This window comes from Sinocyclocheilus grahami, unplaced genomic scaffold, assembly GCF_001515645.1.
Source record: "Sinocyclocheilus grahami isolate Dianchi unplaced genomic scaffold, SAMN03320097.WGS_v1.1 scaffold288.1, whole genome shotgun sequence".
Classification (NCBI taxonomy): domain Eukaryota; kingdom Metazoa; phylum Chordata; class Actinopteri; order Cypriniformes; family Cyprinidae; genus Sinocyclocheilus; species Sinocyclocheilus grahami.
This window is the reverse complement of record NW_015505467.1, coordinates 317,505-334,110: the sequence shown is the minus strand read 5'-3', so window position 1 is coordinate 334,110 and position 16,606 is coordinate 317,505.

Here is a 16,606-nt window from a genome sequence, read left to right as displayed (position 1 = left end):
AATCTGAACTGTGTGGAGACAACGGCAATGGAAGAATGAATGAAAACGAAAGAGTGAAGAGTGAGTGAATTGAGACCAGAAAGGTTCCCACTATACCCAACGCTTCAACGTCTTCAACATACCCAACAGCCAAATAAAAGCTAAACACAATCAGTACTCTTATACACCAATCAGCTTGAGAAAGTGCTTTGGAAAGTGGGAGATGTTGAAACAGATGTTTTTCATATTGCTCTTGCTGTGTTAAACTGAGAAGTGTTGTGTTACATTAGCACAGCGAGGTTCGCTGCTGTCAGTATCGCCTTCACTTTCATTTCCCCGTAATTACACACAACTCCACTCTAGCGTGCATTAAAGCATGTTTGAGCGGGCCTGCTCCACTGTACTGCCGCTCCAAAAATATGTATCCTTTTCAGAGGTAATATTAATACGTTCCATGGCTCTCGCAGCGGCCATTAAAGTTCTCAGTATAACATCATTCAGTCTATTTGCATTCGAGCGTTCAAACAAGGACGTTTGTGTTTTTCGGGTGTAAACCTTCCCCATGAGAAACAGAAACGTAATCCAAACACTAAAACTCTGGAGTAAATAGTCCAAACTTTACTGACCTCTCACTGAGGTGGGAATATTATTGTCGTGTTCCCAGTCTGCACGTTGTGAAATACCAGCACTGGCTTCATCATACAAGCATTTAATAATTATCTACATCTACTTATTTACTGCTTGGAACTGAAAATGATGTATTACCAGTTGTATTTAACATTATTTTTTGTAAAACTGTGAAATGTCTGTGTCCATTTATTTTCTGTTGATTTGTTTTTTCTCTAATTATTTGTTCTTTGTGCTGCTGTTTTGTTTCAGTGTTTGGGATAATGTGGTAGTATGGTCCTTTAGAAATCATATGCTGATTTGGTGCTCAAAAACATTTCTTATTATTGTCAGTGTTGTTAAATTGCTTAATAATGTTGAGGAAATCGTGATATAGTTTTTCTTTTTTTCAGGATTCTTTGAAGAATAGGAATCTCTGAACAACAGCATTTATTTAAAATAGAAATATTTTGTACCATTATACATGTCTTTTACTTTTGTTCAATTTTATGCATCCTTGCTAAATAAAACAATTTTCTTAAAAATAATCATACCATGTTGGAAGATAATGCAGATGAGTTACAGGTATGTTAAAGATAGATATAAATATATTACTGCACTTTTATGTTTTAAAATGCATACATATGTATTTATCTAAAATATATCATTATAAGAATATATGTAAATAAATATATAATTAATTCAATTCATCATGCTTTATTTTTTAATTATAAATGTATGTTGCAATGTTACATATGAAGATAGGCCTGATTTGTTTATGTGTCTTCTTTATATTTATCATATTGCACATATTATACTTTTAAAATGACTATATCATCATTATTATTATTAATATTAACGTGAAAAAAGCGCTACCGAGGTGGTCCTAATTGATTATCTATGTAAATTGGCTGTTGAAGGATGTGTAATAGCATTAAAAGTAAGCTGAGCTCATTGTGTTTTTTGGCTGTTTTTGGTCTGTTTAAATGGCTTTGAATCTTAAGGAGCACATAGGGATACTGTAGCTAATGCATACTTAAAAACCTGAGGCGAAGGTCAGACCAGAGATTTGCAAGGTTTCTGACATATGTATATCACAAGAAAAGAATATTTACAAAGACTTTTGCATACAGAGGAAAAAAATCATCAGTATTTTGACTACATAGCGGGTGATATCATAGCTCAATAAATCAAAATGTTATTTTATTTTATTTCATATGAATCAACATTTCCACATTAAGTCGAAGCTATGGAGGTATTTTGAACATCTTTCTTTTCAGATTATAGACTAATTTAATATAATTACATTTCAACTTTATACAATGAAATGTCATGTCTTTTAACAATCGCTTTGATTAGCTTTTCAGTAACGTGATTATGTTGTTTATGTTTATTATTATAATCAGATGGCGCAAGCAGGTTCACAATTAGTGATTTTTATGACCATGAAAGGTCAAAGATTGTGACCTCTCATAAGCAAGAAGTCTTCATCTTTTCAGCAAGAGAGGACAATTATGAAAATACAGAACTGCACTTGTGCATATTCTCCCGCTCATACATACCCTTAAGAAAAACAAGAAATGTCCCTTCCATGTCACAGACTTCGAGTCTCACTTGCCTCTGTCGATTACCATTGTATTGTATCATGAGGTTGAATAATGATATAAATCAGTGTCTTAAATCATTTTAATGTCAAAACAAACCACGGTTCAGTATTGCATGAGTCTGTGGTATTTGCTGCATGGCTGTTTTTGATATACGTGGATGTGGGACTCCTATGTGATGTGGCAGCCATCAGCCTTCAGTCTCAGTCAAAGCTCCTCTTTCCATCACTCCATTCCACCTCTCGGCCAACGTCACTCTTAGCCCACAAATGCTCCTTATTTTCATTTGGTCTGCTCTCTCAGGCTTTTGACAGAAGGGAAGAGAAGGGTTCCGTAGACCTGCCAAAACAACACTGGCGGTTGAGAAACAATGGCACACCCTGCACATTTTTCGACACTCCGAGAACCCCAGACTTCCCCTCAGCACAATAATCCGCCTCTCCTTTTGTTTGTCGGATCTCAGCAGCGCTGCAAATCGACATTGGCAGCACTGGCTGGCGAGCCTCAAGATGACTTGACCAACATGGTCACCTCTCCTGCCAAAAGGAGCAGTGAAAACGGACCAGAGAATGAGAGAAATGCTTTAATTGCTACAGGAATCTAGACAGTTTCAGATGAGATTTGTTTGAGAAATGTGTGGGTAATCGTATGAGGTGAGGGGAGCCGGGCCCATTCAACAGCCTAATGGCAACTTCTGTGGCTTTCCAGACCAAAATCTGCAAAACTCTTTCCAGATAGTGAGGAAGGAGCATTTTGGGGCAATTATACGTGCTTGTGTTTGTGTAGATCACATGAAGAAACAGACTGCTAAAGGTCGTGCCATAGGATAATTGATGCTGAAGCTTAAAAAAGTCTTCCAGGATGTTAAGAAAAACAATTCAGTTGCTGAATGAGAAACATTCTCATAACCTTTAAAGGGAAAGTTCACCCAAAAATTAAAATGTACTCACCCTCGTGTCATTCCAAACCCATTTGACTTACTTTCTTCAGTGGAACACTAAAGGAGACATTTTGAATGTCATACTGTTTGCTCGTCTCAGTTTAATTGCAGTTAATGAGAACTGGAGCTTTCAAGCTACAATAAGGACAAACTCATCGTAAAATATCAGTCCATACTGTCCGTACGTACTTGTGCACTAAATTCCAAGTCGTCTGAAGCTGTACCATAGATTTGTGTGACAAACAGACCAAAGTCATAATTCTTTCACAATATTCACCCTGAATGAGCTGTTGGGTTGAACTTGAAAACTGTATCAGTCTGATTCATCAATAAATTGGATCAAATGATTCATTGAAAATATTCAACACAAGAAAATTCATTCACAATCAGACATTGCTACTCTGATGAACATGCTAAGAAGAGCTACAACAGATGTCAATATTTTCAGTGAAAAATACATGAACTATTTTTCTGTTCATCATAAGCTGTCGTACAGGGATTCAGAAGGGTTGTAATTTAGCGCAGAAGTTATATGAACCACTGCTTTTTTGTTATTTTGGAGCTTGCCAGTCCCATTTCTCTTTTGCTTTAAGGATTTTCTTCAAAATTATTCTTTTTGTACCACTGAGAGAGGACAAAAAGCAGGTTTTAACAGCATGAACATGAATACAACTCATTATGACTTATGCTTCTCTATATTTCTCTTTTAAATATTTAAGAACTTTTCTCTCACCTTGAAACTCTAGGCCAGTTTGATCTGTTTCTAGGATGAATTATGCAAAACACTTTGTATTGACAAAGAACAGGATAGGAGATGGTGCACTAAGCAGTACTGGTGAACTCAATACTGCTAAAGCCATTACAGTCATGGTTTTCAAGTGGTCTCCAAACTTTAAACCATTTCATTGTAGTTAACCCAATAAAAAGTAACGTTCAAAAAAGCACGAGTAATTTGACGCAATAAATGCCAGTGAACAATCAGTGCAAAGTAAAGTAAAGAGAGGTTTACATCTAGTCTGCTGACTTTACTGCAAGCGATGGGTTCAGTAAAGGGAAAAAATATTATTTTGGCAAATCCCTTCCAAATAAAATGTATTGAAAAATCCACGTCTGGCTGGATGTGAATATTACACTTTGCACTCGACCAATGCCAAAGCATCAGTCGGTTCCAAAACCCTGCAGGTGACTCTTTAACAGCCCAATATCAAATGAAACTATGGAGTTTTATACACAGAGGACTGTTGAAATGGCCTGCTCATTTCCGAAACGGTCTGCTGCATACCTGCATGATTTACACCCAACCGACATAATACGGTTTCACTTCATTAATGTGTTGCGTTCACTCTGTCGTCTCGGTGTCTCACTCAAAATATGGGAAATCTCTAAGACAAATAGAGAGAGAAGCTGCATGCCGTGACATCCTGTGATTGATGCATCCTGTTATTTATTGACTTAATTTTTTTTGGAGTGTTATTGAATGTCATTCAAATTAAGGGGATACAGAATGGAAGCCCATTTCTTCCTAAGAGTAAAAAAGATAACATTGTGACTTTACATCTCACAATCTGACTTTGTTTCTCTTTATTGTGACTTTATAGCTAAATTGAAAATTTGTCTCAGAGTTTTGACTTTATAGCTAACAATTGTATCTTTATACCGCACAGTAGCATTGTATTTTACTTTATTTCTCATTATAGTGACATAACAGTAGTAATATCTCACAATATTGTCTATCTTTGCATAATTCTAACTCCATTTCTCATAATTTTGACTATATATATATAACAACTTATATTTTACAGTTTCAAATACTATTGCATAATTGCGACTATTTCTCATTATTGTGACGTAACATTTAAGAATGACAACTTCTCACAGATCTCACAGATGTGACTAATTTTGCATAATTACAACTTGATTTCTCATTATTGTGACTTTATATCTAACAATAGTAACATATATATCACCATTTTTAATATATTTGTATAATTGTGCCATTATTTGTCATAATTGTGACTATGGATAACAACTCACAATTTAGATATTTTTTTCAACTTTGTTTTTTTTTTTAAATTGCAGTTTTCTCCTTATGGTGTCTGTAGCAACTTAAATCTCACAAATTTGACTATCTTTGCATAATTGTGACTTTATTTCTCATAATTGACTTTGTCTAATTGCAACTTATGTCATAGTTTTGACTATATTCTTTGCATAATTGCAACTTTTTTCAACCAGTTATCTTTATCTCACAATTTAACTATTTATAATAATTGTGACTCACAATTTTATATTGCACACTTTTTACTATTTGCATAACTGTGATTGTATTTCTCGCATTTGTTAATTTATCTTTCACAGTTGTGATATCTGTCTTAATGACTTAGTTTCTTAATTTCTGACTTTATATCTTACAAATGTGATTTCATTTCACAGCTGTAACTCTTTATTATTTCTTACCTCACAAGTACCTTTTTTAATTTCTTTTACTCTAAGGCAAAAACAGGCTTCCACAATTCAGCGATTTGTCAGATTACCCTAAATGTACATACAACTGCATCTTGCATAGTCACAGGATATAGTTTGGCACATTTAAAAAATTTTGTAATCCCTAGACAATCAATTTCTCCGTTGTGGATAGTTAAAACCTGCTGTCATTTTAGTGCTCCAAACACCCTCAAACTTTTGTTACGTCCCCTAAATCTGCATGAGCTCTCCCTTTTATGATTATGTAATCTCATTATGGCTTGCAATGACCTCATAGTTGTTGACAAGTGCCCTTTCATTAGAACGCCGTTTCAGTAAACATTAGCCAAGTCGAGTTTTATTACGCTCCTGATGGCTTCTACCTCACAGCTAGTATAAATATTATTTATTATCCACTTTTCACTGCATTTTCTTAATTTATGAGCTTGCAAGAGAGTGCCGGCCCAAATATAGATCGCAAGGCCCTCTTTTATTTTGCACAACAGATAATCGATTTCATTAAGCAGTGTCAGGGTAAATCGGCTTGAAATCTGATAATTACATGTAAGTGAAACTTGTATAATTTTTACAATGCTGTGAATATTGATTTCCCATCCGCTCTCCTCCAAGGCCTATTAGAAGCTTTCTCCAAAAGAAGAAAGTAGCATTTATCAAACCGCGCTGATTGCAATCTGGCAACATGCGGGCCGGTGGTCGAATGGACATGGCATGTAAATTTGCTAATGTCTATTTCTTTATGCAAACTCAGGGTTATTCTCTGTAGATGGTTGCTCTTGAATTCATATTTAAAAAACAATGAATGAATCCTTTGCAAACTACTACTGTACTACCCGCTGGGTGAAGGGGTTCAGGTGGAGGGCAGCCCAGTATTAGCAGTGCCCCGCGGTCAAGGAGACGGCCTGATGGATGGGACACATTAAAGGTGTCTGGGACAGAGGAACCGCAACACAACCGGTGCAGACCTCAAGCTTTAAAAATATGGCTGAGATGTCAACAGACTATGACCTCTGCTGTCCTGGGCCACAATTCTCGCTGTGCTCTTGAATAAAGACATAAATTTCTCCAAGTGGGGTCGGGGTGGTTGTTTCTCAGTTAGAATGAAGGTAGGAAGCAGGTGGGCAGTGTGCGGATCGAAAAAGACCCACTAGTCAGGTAGCCAAAGGCCGATCCCCAGGAGGAGGGATATCTGTGTAGTACGGTTGGCTGACAGCTCGGGGGGCCCTTATTGAAAAATCAATGTCCATTTGTGCGTCCAGCTCACCTGGCTGACTGCCAGCTTGCCTGAAGTCACCTAATGAAGCCTGATCCCGTTACCTGATTCCTCATTCGCTGTGTCAAAGTGACTTTGTGGCTGAAGTCATCCCTTTAGTTTCTTCTCCTCCTCTATCCTGAAGATCGAATGTATTCACCAGTCCATTCCATTGCGTGCGAGTGTGCGGTGAATACATGAGATCTGTCTGTGGGACAGCAAAAACATTCAATCAACATAGTAGTGATATGTCATGCTGAGAATATTAATCAGAACATACCGCAAACTGTAAAATAGCACTGCTTGTACTGTCATGCTATTTATTATCCTAATTCCTTAATCTATGGGGGAGCAGTAAATATTTTTAAGGAAAACTATGTAGCAGTGCTGCAAATAATGTTTTAGCGTTTCTAAAAAATATTATTTTTTCCTAATAGGTTTTTGAGATTGTCTTCTCAAAACAAATTAGTCTCCCGGCAAGATAATTTAATCAAACCAGGACTGAGTGAATGACATTAACATTTATATTCACATTCATGATAGGCCAATTATGATTTCTTAAATATTTTTGAGAAAGAAATAGCCTGTGCTATGAAGAAAAAAAAATCCCTTGCCATAATATAGAATTTGATCAATTTCAAACATTTTTGCTAAATACTTTTTAATGGTTTTCGCAGTTTTTGCAGCCAAGTAGTAAATATAATGTAATAAAATATAATATTTTTTAAAACTATGTATTCGACACTACGCACTACAATTGCTTTGTGATACTTCTCCTAATCTGCAGAGAACAGCGCGGAGTTGCACAATCTTAAATTATCACTCTTTCAAACTCGAGTTGTAAACGTTGTGCAAACTGTACATGAGACATAAGGAGAAAAACGATGCATAGTTTACGTACAACAAACCGTGGTAAATTGTAAGCTGTTTTATTTAGGCCTACTATAAAAGCCCGGACTAATAGTCACTAAATAATCCTTTGATTGAGAATCAAAATACACTGATCTTTTGAATCACTAAAAAGAACCGAGTCGTTTCGTAAATCGGACTACTTGTCATGTTGTAAGATATGTTTTTAATTCATTTAATTCATAATCCAGGTTCATAAAACTCGTTTGTTCGGGAATCGGACTACTTTAGATTCGCAGTATGTTGTTGATTGACTAGGCTCATAAAAGTCATTTGTTTGGGAACATTTGTATGTTTTTGAATCATTAAAAATAATCGACCCCTAAGAGTGATTTGTCTGATAATCGGGCTACACTGGTATGTAGTAACTAAAGAATCGATTCATAAGAGTCATTCATTCGGCAATTGTACTGTACTAGATGTGCTGAATGTTGTTGACTGACTAAAAATAACTGACTCAAAAGAGTCATATGTTTCGGCAATCGGACTACACCAATCACGCTGTACAGCTAATTCTCAATTCTTAATTCTTAATTTTGACCTTTTTGCAGCTTTTATTGTTATGACTATTAAGAATGAATTTGAAATATGAGGAGACTTAGTGAGATATGATCAAGGATTCAAACTAACATTGCCTGAATGAGCATCACAAGTGGGCTGACCCTATCTCAGACTACACTTGTATTTTATTAACATTCATATGCCAGCACCAGTGAATTTAGTCTCTTCTCACACTTAAAGGGGTCATATGATGCGATTTCAAGTTTTTCTTTCTCTTTGGAGTGCTACAAGCTGTTCTTGAATAGATAAGATCCCTAAAGTTGCAAAGACTAAAGTCTCAAACCCAAAGAGACATTCTTTATAAAAGTTAAGACTCGTCCACGCCCTCCTAAAAGGCCCTCCTAAAATGCAGACATGGTTTTATGGTTACGTGGCGCAATGCAACGCAACGCATAAAAAGACAGTATAAGTCATTATAATCAGTAATTATGTCCCCACTGGATGCAACAAATGCCTCGTTTATAATGGGTTTTATTGGTTTTGTCTCGTCGCGCCGGGACACGGCATCATAGTATGGTAAGGGGCGTAACATTTCCGTCACAAGCTTGAGGTATTCGGCCAATCACAACGCACTGGATAGCTGGCCAATCAGAGCACACCTTGCTTTTCAGACCGATGAGCTTTGTAAAAATCGACACGTTTCAGAAAGGCGGGGCATAGAGGAGAAACAATAATGTACATATGTGGAAAATGATGTTTTTTTTTTAACCCTTAAACTGCATAAACACATTTCATTACACCAAATACACAAAATAATGTTATTTTTAGCAACATCATATTGACCCCTTTAAGTCCTTCAGAGTTTATGGCGCCCTTGCAGACTGAAGAAGAGAAGACCGAAGTCTAAACACTCATTTGACCTACACTTGTATTTGCATGACTCCCACCTGTGTCCGTCCGACATCATATCCACCCACTGTTCAAAGTGAGAGGATCGAAGTGTCCTGTCTGCCCCCTGCTGTTTCCTCCTCTCCTCCGTCGGGCCGCTATTGAGGGGTACAGCACGCCGTTAGTGTATAATGCAATTTGGTTGATTAAAAGAAAACATTAAAGCACTACCTTATTGAATTTGACGGCACGTACAGCACCGGATCTTTGCTGGCCACTCTCTTTTATTGGCTGGGATAAAGGGGATCACGTCATCCTCATCGTCCCCAACACACACACAAATCTCGAGCCTCAGACAAACCTTAGCTAAGAGGACATCGGTCAGGACGGAGATTTGTTTAGCTCGCCCCTTCCAACGCCCAACCCTTCCGTCACAAACTGATCTTCTGCCAACCTTGAGCCAAGATGAGAAGACAGAAGAACCCTCCAGTTTGGCACGGTCAGACAAATTAGGGAGTCCTTTTATTTATCTCTAAACAAGGCCGGTGACTCAAAGCCTCTTTACTCTTTCTCACCTCAGTGACTCATTCTTTGTTCTAAGAGAGTCTGGAACAAGCGGGACAAGAAAAGAGATGGGCTAAACACCAAACACCTGTCAGTGCACTCCATAGTGCACCAAGTACATGATCTCCCTCTTTCATTCGTCTGGTTTATCATCCATACTGTCTCGAGAGCAATCACCATCAAACACTCTCAAAGCTCTGTCAGTGGCGGGACTCTTCTGGGAGTGATGCGGCACATCAGACCAGCTGTACTAACCAATAACAACTGAGACTTGGTAGGGATTTGCATTAAGCTCATGCTGTCAATCAAAGCAGACTTTTTTTCCTCCTCAGTGGAGCTCTGGTAGACATATGAATTATCATTCCTAATGTCATTTTCATCCGTTTTGCTATCACAGAGATGACATTCATTGCTAATTGACTGCAAGACAAAGTCTGCCTTGCATTAATTTAGGTTAAGAATTGGATTTCATCCATCCATCCATTTTCTAAACCCATTGTTCTATGTAGGTGCCTAGAATTGGATTTCAGTTATTATTTAATATTGTATTTTATTATATAATGGAGAAAGTTGTATGTAGATTTTTTTCATGATGGCCCATTGTCTTGAAGCTTGGTGGATCATTTATCCTGTAGTTTAAGGATTCGAATAGCTAATGGCAAATTTGAGTAAATGATTGCTTGATTAATTAATTGGTAGTCACATCACAGACAGGTCATGTTCATGCAATACCAACTGTTCTCATGGAATTTCAAATTAATGATCAAATGAATTCTTTAACATTCCGTTGTGGTATTGGAACCTATTTCTTGATAAAACAGGGATACTTGAGCCAAAGATATAGATTCTGTAACAATTTACTCACTATGATGTCATTCCAAATCTGTATTTTTGACTGACTTTTTATGTTTTGAAAAATGTTCCTGCTTCTGATTTCTGTGCAAAGAAACACATTACTGGGGGCTTTCAAACAAAGACATAAAACCAATTTATTGTTGTCAAACCTGTCTTGATGCTCCAAGTTTGAAAATGCACTCTCACAAATAGGATTTGAGAGTTATGGCAGACAGCAGTATTTCTATTGCTCCGAACATCTAATTTATTCTTCCACTATAAAGAAACTCATACAGGTATGGAACAATACAAATTAAAGATAGTTGAGGTATTTATTTATTTAGCACTTAATATAATACAGATTCCATTACGAAACAAAAACAATTTCAGCTGTAAAACATCTCTAAAAAGACAACAGTGCCTTACTCAGCTCAGTCTAGTTCAGTGTTTATTTAGTTTAGTTCAATAACAGTGTGAATGTTGTGTGAAGCAAGCTTAGTTCAGCTATCTAGCAGAAGATAGTAGCAGTGTCATTATTCAAGCCAAGTCATTTAGTCTTGATTCAGTTCTGTTCAATAACAGTGTCGATGTTGTAGACCGTCTCCTCAAGTGTCTCATACCCTGGGTTATAGTTACTACAGCTGGTAATCAGAAGCTTGAGGGTAGGAGTAAGAATACTGTGTCAATCAGGATAAACCAGGAAGGGTGCTTCCCGTTTCCAGCCAAAAGTTTATCAATGATGTCAGTCTCAGCCTCAGACGTCACGCCCACGGACCGTTGGTTAAACGTCTGATGCATATGGCAAACAAAAGTGGAAACACTTCAGGAGTGTCGAAGTCGTCATCGGATTGGTTGAATTATACAGGATTTCCGGGAGACGTGTGTGTCGCGTTCTTTAAAGGGGTAGTTCACCCAAAAATGAAAATTTGATGTTTATCTGCATACCCCCAGGGCATCCAAGATGTAGGTGACTTTGTTTCTTCAGTAGAACACAAACGAAGATTTTTAACTCAAACCATTGCAGTCTGTCCATCTTATAATGGAGGTGAATGGGAATCACGGCTTTGAGAGTAAAAAAAACATACACAAACAAAACCAAATTAAACCCTGCGGCTTGTGACGATACACTGATGTGTAAAGACACAAAACGATCGGTCTGTGCAAGAAACTGAACAGTATTTATATAGTTTTTTACCTCTGATTCACGCAATGTCTGAACTGTTCGAACTGTCCAAATATCTCTTTGGATTTGAGACTTTAGTCTTTGCAACTTTACAGATCTTCTTTACGCACCAAGAGCTTGTAACACTCCAAAGAGAAAGGAAAAATTGAAATCGGCCTCATGGGTGGGCCTTGGGCCCTTGGCCAATGAAAGCTGCCATGGATTCCAGACCTTCAGCCTCAGTCTGAACTGGATCATCTCTAGGTCAAATCCATCTTCTCTGTCATTTTTAACTGTGTTATCGTTTTAGTCGCCTCTTGTATGTAGAGCATGTTTGTACGTTTACCTTTCTTTTCCTCTGAAGATCCTGATTTTAGTTTGTGTCGGTGTGTGTGAGTGAGGCAAAGAGAAGTTGGACAGATATATAAGGAGATGAAGGAGAATGTGTGTGATATGTAGGCTACTCAAACTTTTGGAACATACATGTGACAGATGTGTCCAATGTCTGGGATGATGAAAAGGAGAAACCTTGTAAACCTTGTAAAAATCAACTTTCATGCTGGTTTCATATATTTAGAATAATATCAAAATGAATTTTAATTGTTTTACATTTATTTAAATAAATTTAAATAAGTTATTCTTTATAAATATTTTTCTTTTTGGTCACATGCCAACAAAAGAGGTTCCTGCATGTTGGTTATACACTGACTTCACTTGATTAAAAAAAACAAAAACAAGAAATAATAATAATAAAAGATTAGGTCAAATGTAACCTTTTTAGCAGATTTTTTCCCTAAACTTTTTTTTTTTTTTTTTTTTGCTATTTTAAAAAAAACATTTTTATTTGAAGGTTTAACACCCACATAAAATATCATGGCTTATTTCATGACTTAAAATGACTTATTTCACTAACTGAAAGCATGTTCGTCATAGTACAGGTGCAGGCCGTTCAATTCACTCAATGTATTTTTTGAGTAACTCAACTGAAAAGATATAGACAAATATGACAATTGACTCAGTAGATTGAAGTTGTTTACTACAAAATACACAATCCGTCAGTTGTTCACCTGCTGTGTTTACAGTAGCCACTGTCAGGGCCAGAAAGCAAAGTCCGGCTCCAAGGTTAAGAGTGATGACAGCGCACAGCATCAGTTCTCGGTGCAGCTGAGAAACTCGAGAACGGCCCAGATATGATCGCTCACCAGTGATTCCCGCAAACGGTCCTCTGCACTCCACAGATAACCGAGGGGGAGGAGGGGAGGCAGGGCCTAAGCGAGATCACATCAGGGCATCACATACCTTGTCAACATCACCGCTAAACAAAACATGACGCAGCAGTAATCCTTGACACGGTGTGTGAGCGCGACATGCAAACAAAAGACGCCTTGATCTTTGCGATACGTGAGAGGAAACCCTCGTTCCACATGCCTGCTGGTCTGTTACCCTTTAACAGCTATTGAAGGGAATAAATAATTCAACTCTTTGTTTGTAGCTCCATTGAGGGTTCTTGTGGTGGAAAGAAACACTTGATGCAACACAAGCAATCCTATATAAAGCCGGAGCACGGAGATGCGAGGTCAGGTCACCTCCCTTGCATGCATGTGTTTGTGTTTTCTAACAAGATCAAGGAGAAGAAAAGGTTGTTGTGCAGTTACATGGGCTACGTGTAATGAGGCCGTTTTACAGATGCATAAATGGGAAGCGTTTAAAGCTGTTTGTTTGCATTGGCTATGTCTGATATGATTAATGGGCCACAATGTGGTTACCTTGCATGCAAAATCTTCCTTGCGAAACTGAATTCTTTCGAAAAATGTGCTAATCTAAAATCTGCTATCGCAGAGTTCACCACATGGGAGCGAAATAAAATGTCTGTAAACTGATAACTGAGAGGATCTGATACCACCATGCAATTTATGAAATCAAATAAGCTGTGAATCTAGGCTAAGTTATAGATCCAGCACTCTTCTTACGCACTATGCAGATCTAAAGGTGCCATCTGCTGGTCGTTAGTGGGAGCTACATTCAAACGTTTAGGCGAGTTTTATTTGAATATATTATGTGGTTCTGGTTATATGTAGTTTTAATGGAGGTTAGGTTAAAACTATAAAATAATAACCTTTATTTAGAATAGAAATGACACTGAGATATGTTTAAGAACATTCTATTGCAAGTGCTGCTTATTTTTGTTAATTTTGAGTAGAGAAACCAATTCCAGGTTATTTTGATCCTTGAAGGTCTTCTGAAGAAAATCATACCCATATAACAAGACAAAATGAAAAAGAAGAAAAGATTTCTTCACATTCCATGTAAGAAAGCATAGAGAAAATTAACAGCATTTTAACTCTGTTTGCCGTCTGTTTGCTTTTGTTTCTTCTTATTTACTCCACAGCAGATACCAAACACTATAATTTCCGGATGCTCTCCGAATTCTCATCAGTGTTGACACGGCAGGGCATTAGTTTCACCCGTTTTTGTCTGATCTAAACAGACCATTAGTTTCTTCACAGCCTTCTTTTGCCAGGACAGACCACAACGAGCCATTCTGGAGACACTAGCCTCTGCTGCTGACCTGCATCCTTTTCTAATATGTATAACAATCCATCTTGAAAAGCAAGCATGCTGCTTTTTTGTGGGTAAGCTTCAACAACAAAAGTCCGTTTAGATGAGAACTAATTAATCTGATGCCAGCTAAAGCACCTGTCTGTAACTTTTATTGAATTCTAAAACCTTGATAATCTTCTTCAGGTGTTTTAAAGGTCCAGAAAGGTACATTTCTAGGAAAAGGAATGCAGTTCGCTTAGCTGAAAGCAAAATATGACTAAATATTCATCTTATGTGGCATATATAATGACAGACTCCTAATGATACTAATTGGAGACTTTTAATGCAAGTGGGAAAATGTGATTGTCTTTGCTGACTCGGCATTGAAAGCAAAGTAGCATTTGCGAACAAGTGTGCATGGAGCCTTCAAATTTGACTTTTCCATTTTGCAATTGAATCTACATTATTTATCCGGACAGGTAGAAACCTCTCCGAGACAAAGAGGCCCGCAGAGATTTCCCATGAGCTTTTAGAAGCATCCTTATTCCACCTCATAATGACAGTGCTTCAGGCTAATAGAGCTGATGGGAGAAACTAATCTAGGTGCTAACGCAGAGTGCAGGGGAACATAGTTCCATTTCAGCTAAAGAGCTTAAAGGATTGAATTTACATTACAAAGACATATCAAGTCTAATGTTAATAAACCTTTGTAAGCTATACAAATACCTACATTGTGCTTCTACTAAAAATAATGCTGGGGAAATGCAGCCAAGATTTGGGGTCAGATCCCTGAGGCTGTCTCAGTAGAGTGCTCTTCTCAGAAATCAATACCACTGGAAATTTTCCACAGGGTTTCCAAGGGTACAAGTACGCACACTTCAACTTTCCATCAAATACTGGAGCATTTCTGTAGGAACAAGTGGCATCCCTGTGCTAGTGAATGAAGGAATAGGACTAGATGACTAAAAGCTTCCAGTGAGGTTAATGTGTTCCATCTTGAGAAGTTGAAGCGTACAACAAACAACCGCACAAAAACGTCTTTTTTTGGAAACGCTGCAAGTGCTTAAGTTGATTGATTCAATTCTTCCGTAAAGTCTGCAGCGCTAAGCACATTCTCCAGAAAAGGCCACATTATCTTTATGTATGATCTTGGAGAAAGAAGGAGAACTGTACATTCTGTTGTTATGGCACTGACGAACGTGACCTGTTAGTTAGTGTCAATTTTGTGGCCTGTACATTTTTATTTGCTCTGACTAATCTTAATGTCTAATAAATACGTGTAAATAGAAAGTTAAATCTTCGTTCATAAAAATATCGTCATTCCTGCTTACTGCAAACTGCAATGATTACCTACCCTACCTCCTACAGGCGAAAGAATGTGGATGTTAGCTAGCGACAGGTAATGATATGCGCTCTGGCTAACTAAGTGTTCCGTTTACATGCTGCTTTCAAATCAGCTCATTAAAAGTGATTCTATTAACATTTCTAATTTCCCTTCGAGACGCCCGGTAGGACAGTCCAAGATAATGTGGACAATTACCAATGACTCGTCATCTCTTATAGGCCTAACATTTAGATCTCACTCATTGTAAGGAAGATGTTATGAGCCATGAGTAATTTTCCTGTAAAATCACAACATCCGTATTAAAATCACTCAGGAACGTGTACATAATTTTTTTGTTACTGCTAAATTCTTAACATCTACACTGCTTTACTGCTTGATAAGGCATTGCTAATATACAGTAAAAACACCAGAAAGTTTAATGAGTTTTAAAGCTAAAATCTTTTCATCAAAAAGACATTTGATTCAATCTTTTGATTTTTTCCTTAGTGATCCCATGGACAAAACCAGTTAAGAGTCAGACAGACGACTCATGATCACGTCATATTCAGGTTTTAAGTGGTCACACTTACTGCAGTCAAATACAGGCTACTGATTTATCACAAGCAATAAAACACAAAATCAAGAATAATACAATTTTATTTTCATATCAGAAAGTGAGTCTTAAGTTATAAGTTTTATGAATTGTCATTAATCATCAGAGTATGCACTGATACAGATGATATGATATTGTAAGTCTTATGATAAATCCTGTGTGCACAGACAGTTTTTCAGTTTGTGTCAATATCTTGTTACATACTGAGAGCCTATAAGTTCAACTGTGTGTATACAGTGTCAGTGAAGATACAGTATGCTTTGCTCTCTCAGAGAGATGGATTTAAATTTCCAAAAGATAGCAAATCATTGTGTGGCAGCTTCCTCCATTAAATATTTATAAAATATTTTAGCACTATGAGGGGGGGGGGGGGGGGGGGGGAAGAATTGAGTTTGGCAGGCCCCCTTC